This window comes from Equus quagga, chromosome 1 (assembly GCF_021613505.1).
Source record: "Equus quagga isolate Etosha38 chromosome 1, UCLA_HA_Equagga_1.0, whole genome shotgun sequence".
Taxonomy (NCBI): Eukaryota; Metazoa; Chordata; class Mammalia; order Perissodactyla; family Equidae; genus Equus; species Equus quagga.
The window spans coordinates 69,261,774-69,268,984 of NC_060267.1; the positions used below are offsets into that span (position 1 = coordinate 69,261,774).

The following is a 7,211-nucleotide window of genomic DNA, read 5'->3' on the forward strand; positions in this document are numbered from 1 at the left end:
TTTAAAAACCAGGCTAATGCTACAATTTTCATTGCCTGACACAAATCTCTTAACAGGACTTGAGGGAAGCTGGGAATGATGGTACCTAAGCTTCAAATGACTAGTCCAGCCAGACCTCACAGCCTCCTCTCTCCCTCACTCCCTCATTTTGTTCTGCAGCACCACACTAGGAAACAAACTATTGGAGTGCATGGGAAGTGAGTGAGCTGGTGGTCAAGTCAGGATTAATTCCCAGGTAGTCTATGTCCTTTGCTCAGTGGGAGAAATATCAGTTAGTACCCTTGAAGTGGTAACTTGGTATTCTCAAAAATTTCAATTACTTCCCATGGCCTAGTAATTTCCTGCCAGGCATAGGAGCATCTGGGTCTACAAGAATTGAGGTCCATTGAGAGCATCCTGAAGACTGAACGCTTTGGCAAGAGTGTGGAGGACTCCTGTCAATCACACTTAGGCATCATTTTGCTGAAATGAACAGGCGAGTTGACGAGTAGGGGCAACAGCTTTAGCACCTACTGTTTTTATTATTTAATCTCTCCTTCCTCTCGACCTCTCTGTAAGATATCGTCATAGTGATCTTTTTAAAGAAAAAAGCTCCTTCTACTTCCTATTTGCTCCAAATCCTCTGCTACTCTTGTCTGTAGGAGATGCAAACTCTAAGGTCTATGGATGCCAGTGGGTAACGTCGATGGGAGAAGCTGGCCCCCTTCAGAAGAGACTTTGGAGAGTGTTGGGATCTGTGGCAAACCAGAGAGCTTGTCGCAGGATCTCCCATCCTACTTGCTCTCCTTACAATGTGACATCGATATTTCTTCCATCCCGGGTGGGGTGGTGGTGGCATCTATGGTCCCACCCCTGGAATCTGAATGGGCCTGTGACTAGAGCAAAAGTCATGCTACCTGCTCTCTGAGGCTAAGTTATAAAAAGTAACGCAGTGTCAGCCTGGTCCTCCTGGGATGCTCACTCTTGGAACTCAGCCACCATGCTGCGAGGAAGCCCAGGTCACAAGGCAAGGCTCCCTCTAAGCATTCTGGCTGACAGCCAACAGCCGGCATCAACCACCAGGCATGTGAGTAAGGAAACTCTGAGGTGACTCCTGCCCCATCCACTGTTCATTTCTAAGCCTGTACCTCTGCGTAAGTCATTCTATGCCTGAGAACTCTCTTTTTCTCCCCCATCTTCACTTATGGAAAACCTACCCATTGTTCAAGGACCAGCTCAGTGCTGCTTCCTTCATGAAGCCTTTCCTAATCATAGCCTTTAATAGTGAGCTATTCTTTCTCTGTCCTCTGGACACTTTGCATAATTTCTCCATGATTAAAAGGCCGTTTGGGAGGACCTCTTCCCCCTACAGTCATTTTATAAGAATATCTTAATATAGTTTAAAAACAGTACACGCTTTTGTCAAAACTACAAACAACACAGAAATTTAGAATTCAAGAAGTGTTTCCCTTCTGTCTTGCTCTACCGCACCCCGATTTACTGCCATCTCTTCTCCAAAGGTAACTGCCTTAACAGAGTGGTGTATATTCCTCATAGCCTCTTCCACAAATACACACACACACACGATATTTACATAAACAGGATTCCATCATAATACTGTTTTGTAAACTGCTTTGTTAGTCCATGGTATATTGTAGCTATCTTTCCATGTCACTAATACTGATCTACCTCAAAATTTTAATAGCTGTATAGGACCTCCTATTATTTAACCAATTATTTCACCAATATTCTATTTCTAGAAATCTAGGTCTGCCCCAATTTTTCCTTATTGAAACCAAGACTGTATTGCTGCTAGATAGGTTCCTAGGAGAAGAACTGCCAAGGTAAAAGAAAGACATCTTTTAAATTTTGGTATAAATTCTTAAAGTCCTCTCCAGAAACAGGTAACCACTATCTCCATCAATAGTATATGAGACTACTGTGACCTTCTCTGACATCAAATATTATTAAGCTTTTAAATCTTTGCCAGCTTGTTAGATGAGGAAGGATAGCTCCTAATTTTTTAACTTAGAGTTTTATTATTAGTGAGGTTGAGCAGTATTTCACATTTTATGAATCCTTGTTCTTCCTTCACTGTGGAGTTTGTCTTCTATGCCCTTTTTCTATGGGGCATTTTTAGTTTAGTTTATTTTTTTAATAGGAACTTTTTGCATATGATGGATAATAAATGTCTTAGTCCGTTCGGGCTCCTATAACAAAGTATCCTAGACTGGATGGCTTACAAACAACAGAAATTTTTTTCTCATGCTTCTGAAGGCTGGAAGTCCAAGATCCGGGTGCCAGCATGGTTGAGTTCTGGTGAAGGCTCTAGTCTGGGTTTCAAACTGCCAACTTCTTCCTATGTTCTCGCATGGTGGAAGGGGTTAGGGATCTCTCTGAAACTTCTTTTATAAGGCACTAATCGCATTCATGAGGGCTCCACCGTCACTACCTAAGCCCCTTCCAAAGGCCCACCTCCTAAAACTATCATCTTTGAGGGTTAAGATTTCAACCTATGAATTTCCGGAGACACAAACATCAGACCACAGCAGTAAACCTTTTATATATCACTTTGCAAGTATGATTTATCTCTTTGTCAGTTGTGTTTATTTATGGCACCTTTTGCATCTAGGAGTTTAAAAATGTTTAGGTGGTTAATCCTATCTGTCTTCTGCTAAGGTGTTCGGCTATAGTGTCTTCCAGAGAAAAGACTTCTGTACTTCCAATGAATATCTTTTATTCCAGAGGTCTTACAGAAAAAAAGCCAAACCTTTTATTTTCTTAAAAAAGTAATCGTTTAATATGTCAGATGACCTTTCCTTTGAGACATTCTAGACATTTACAAACCTAAATTCCTAGGAACTCATTGACAAAATTCATTTATTCATTGAAGAAATATTTATGACACATTGCTGGATACCAAGCTCTTTTCTAGGCTTTTGGTGCACAGTGGGAACTTGTTCCATGGAGGTAAGAATATAAAGGTTAAGAGGAAAAAATGTTACATAGTATTTTTTTACAAACAAAATAAATCGATCTCTGTGGACCTCCTTTCAGCTAATGTAGCATGTGGACTCATTCCTCTCATTACATTTAATCTATACTCTAATTCTTGGTGTAAATGTCTTTCCACCTCACTAAAATGTAAACGACTTAAGGGCTACGAATGTATCTCATTTCTCTTTGAATCCCTGGCATCTAGCTAGGTATCTGGCTCATGGTAACGGCTCAAGAACTACGTTATTAACTAAATGGATTTCTCTACAAGTTGCCTCTTTCTTTCTCCAATGAGTACGCAGAATCCTGCCTTCCTTCCCCTCCTTCTACACCCCACCACCTCAAAATAAAAACCAACACTCGTTTTATATTGGAAATAGCTCAGATCCCCGAGGACTGAGGTTTGCATGTGTGATACCTAACCAAACACATTTAGCTCATCAGGATTCAGTTAAAAAAGCATTGAATAAATGAATAACTACAGATTAAAAAAAGGTCATTCAGAAAAGCAATAGGGGAAATGGTACCCCCCTCTAAACCAAGTTCACAGCAAGGATTTTTAGAGAACTTCTAAATTGTCTAATCTCGCAATGAAAATCCTAGTAAAATCGTAAATAAAAGCCAGAGTTATTAATTAACTCTGGAGAAACATCAGCATACAAGTGTGGGCAGAAACAAAGTTGCAGAGCTAAGGGTTTATGATTCTCGCCAGAGTCCTGCTGGGAACAACGTGTCTTTTTCTGCCACATGCCTGGGTTCAGGGAAGCTCTTTTCAGGGGTTTCGAACTTGGGGCTTAACTGGGAGGCTGAGATACATTTCCATCTCCTCAGATAGAGACCTGCTCTTGCCTCTGCGGTAATGAATGAACAGTTACAGCCCTTGGTTACAATTAGTTTTTGCTTTTGGAGCATTTCCCAGGGGTGATATGCGAATGCTCTGAGGAGGAGGTTGTGAGGCAAATCTGGAAGCTGGGGCTCTGCTGAATCAAATGTGCTCTTGTGGGATGCGGCTGTGAACACAGTATGTGCTAAAGTGTAAATAACACAGCCAAAGCACCAAATGCCACTTAAAAAAAAAAAAGAAGAAGACTATTCTGAGCAGTTTTAGACATACATACATATGGATGCATTTATGTATCTGTTACCCAAAAACCTGAAATCATGTGAGCAATGAGTCAGCCTTTATTAAAATCATTGGAAAGATCATTAGTTCCGTGTTTCCCCTTGGTGAGCGACCAGCACAAAGTCTTCCATCTGAAACTGGAAACCCTGGAATTCGCACGGCCAATCATGCAATATTAGCCCACTGGGAAGCATTTCTGGCTGGCTCAGCTGGTGATCCGCTTTTACCTTGCAGCACCAAGATTGATAGAGCTTATAATTTTATACTAGTTAGTGTAGATGCTGTTCTTACACAAGGTTTTACAACCTTCTCTTTTCCTCAAAAGAAAAAGAAAACAAACCTAAGCCCTTCCCAAGTGGCTTGCCTTGATGACACCTCATGGTGGTGAGATAAGTACCCTGATCATTGGCTTGAGAAAAAAAAATTCCCTTTCACGATTTCTGAATTTGCTGTAGTTTAATTTCATTGAATGCTGTGCGTGCTTGTTTATGAGAAAGAGTGAAAAGGAACAGTAATTTGGCCCCCTCTAAATCATTGCTTTTATGAGGCTTCTTTGGGTGTGAGGGGGATGGGAAAGAGACTGGTTCTTAGAAGGTACAGAATATCAATTCAGCAGCCACTGTTAGTGTCTCTCATGCTAATGACGAGGTATAATTTTAAAACATCACATTCATATGTATATATGGTGCATACATGCATAATTAGTATATTTACAAAGCCCCTTGCAGAATCTTAGAACTCCTAGTTCCATTAACCCTTAAAGGAAAAATTGAAGTTCAGATCAGTCATACACAATGGAATGTGCTCCCTTTCAATATACCCGTCATCCATGTCTAGGAAAGAGCTCTCCAAAAAAGTGAAATGCATTCTATTTTTCTGAGGCACTGCCACAGTGTGTTCTGTATTTATCTGCTTCTGCAGTTCTAATTACAAAATAAGCACTAGCTACTACATGGAATAACTACACTAGCCAAGAAGATTTTTATAATTTGAGAGAAATGCTTCCATACTGACTCCGCTAAGAGAAACAACTCTTCTTTCCTTGATTATAAAGAAGGAAGACAGATGGCTTCTTGTTTAAGACTGTAATTTTACTTTCAACCTCCTCCCTCTGTTAAAAACAAGATGTACTTTGAGGCTTTGAGGGAAAATCTCCAGGGAAGGGTTTTTATTCCCGGCTGCATTGAATAATTCAACAAACACTTAAGGGAGGTGAGGGAGATACAAAGGAGCAAATGCTTTCCCTTGTTCTCAGGGAGTTTATAATCTAATTGCTGAGTTTACAATCAGAATTGGGACTAGAGCCATTAAAGTTTTATTTTTTCACTTCTATTTAATGGCCTAGTGGTTACTGGTAACACACTTATGATTCACCAACCCAGTGGTATGATGGACCCTCTGATCAAACGTAAAGAAAACTTAGAGAGAATGCAGAGGAAGAATTAATGGTCTCAAGTCGTACTTGTTGAGTGTTTACCGACCTACTAAACGCTTTCTTCTTTAATCTTGACAACTCTTCCGGGTCGTCCCTATTTCTCTCATTTCACAAAGGATGAGAAGGCGGTTTAGAGAAGTGATTCATCCACAACCACAGACCTAGGAAATGGTATTGGAACACACCAGCTAGGAACTCTCTGGCCTTTCCTTTGGCTGTCCCCGGGTTCTCATCTTGTCTTTCCTTTGCTTAGATTTGCTTTCAGTGCACTAAAGTCAACTTACTTCTGTGCTATTTTTCCCCCCTTAGACTTTGTGTAATCTTTAAAACTGGCTGTCTTTTATTTGGCTAGGCCTTCTAGAGTCTCGCTCCTTTGCATCTTTGCAAATAAATTTTTTTTTCTTTACTGATTCTTTGATACATTGTTTGACAAGATGTAATGAAACATATAAAAGGCTTATAACAGTGCCTGGTACGTGGTTCTCTTAATATTAACCCCGATCTTTAGCTTTATGCCTGCCACCTTTTAACTGTTCTCATCTCACACTATTTCCCAAGGTCTCCCGGGGCTGTAAATTTCTTGACCGTAGTGACCACGCCTAACTAGCTGCTACCCTACAGTGTGTTAATGTAGCAACAGGGACTTGTAAGAGAGCAGAAGCTTTGTCTCTCTTGTTCACCTCTTTATTCCTAGTGCCTACAAATTACTGGAACTTAGTATGTCCTCAGTAAATATTTTTAGTATGGATGAATTAATACTGGCTTATTGTTTTTTGTGCACTATCCTGTATAAGAAAGTTTAGTCCAGATCCAACACGTCCGTAAACTGAGAGACCTGGAGAACTTTTCGCCTTTTCCCGATTTTTGGCTCTTTAGAACAATTTCGACCTTGGGTGCATTTCATTAGGCTCTTAGTCCCCTTCAAGGCTCAGTTTCCACATCAGCAAAGTGGGGCCAGTGGCAACAGATGCTTGTTTCTCCTCGTCTTCTATCCCCACTTCTTCTCCAGGGGAGGCTTATGTGTACGCTTTCCTCTGGATAAAAAAAGCAGCCGTCGGAGCGGTAAAAAGCCATTAGGGTCTTCTGGGTGCGCGCCGAGTGGCGAACAGAGAGCAGCCCCGCGTGCCTCGCCTGTGCCTCCCGAGTCCGGAAGCAACCCGGCCCCATTTCGGCCGCGAGCCTGCCCAGCCCTCGGGCGCCTCACCCAGGGCGCCCTCTCGCCCCGAGGCAGCGCTCTGCCTCGGTGCCACCGCTAAATGGGCCCGGCCCCGCGCAGTCTCCCACGCGCGCCAAGGGCCCGGCCTCGTTTTGGCCGCCGCCGCCTCGCCGCCCGCGCGGCGCTGCACTGGGGGCGGGGAGTCTGATGGGAGAAGCGCGCGGCGCTGAGGAGGCGGCGGCCCGGGAGAGGGAGCGGGAGAGGGACTGGGCGCGGGAGGCGGGAGGCGGGGGACAGGGGGAGGCGCTGCCGCCGCCGCCCGCCCCTTTCCGCTGGGGAGCAGCTGCAGCAGCAGGAGCGGAGCAGGAGCCGCGCAGCCGCCGCCGCCGCCGCCGCCGGGGGATGTGGCCGGCGCCCGCCCCGAGCCGCGCCGCCTCCTGAGTCCCAGCCGCCGCCCGAGCCGCTGCCGCCGCCGCCCCCCCCTTGGCGTGCGGGGCGGCTGCGCGGCTCCTGCTCCGCTC

The 7,211-nt window shown here is 43.9% G+C and overlaps 1 protein-coding gene across 3 annotated transcripts in view; it reads left to right on the top strand.

Annotated features, from left to right (window-relative positions):
- The first annotated feature begins 7,063 nt into the window (after nt 1-7,063).
- The window catches only part of SLC44A1 (solute carrier family 44 member 1), a 178,813-nt gene continuing 178,665 nt past the window's right edge, over nt 7,064-7,211 (top strand). For all 3 annotated transcript variants that reach the window (XM_046675582.1, XM_046675573.1, XM_046675567.1), the window contains exon 1: nt 7,064-7,083. The gene's annotated coding sequence lies outside the window, so the exon portion shown is untranslated. The remainder of the gene's footprint in view (nt 7,084-7,211) is intronic.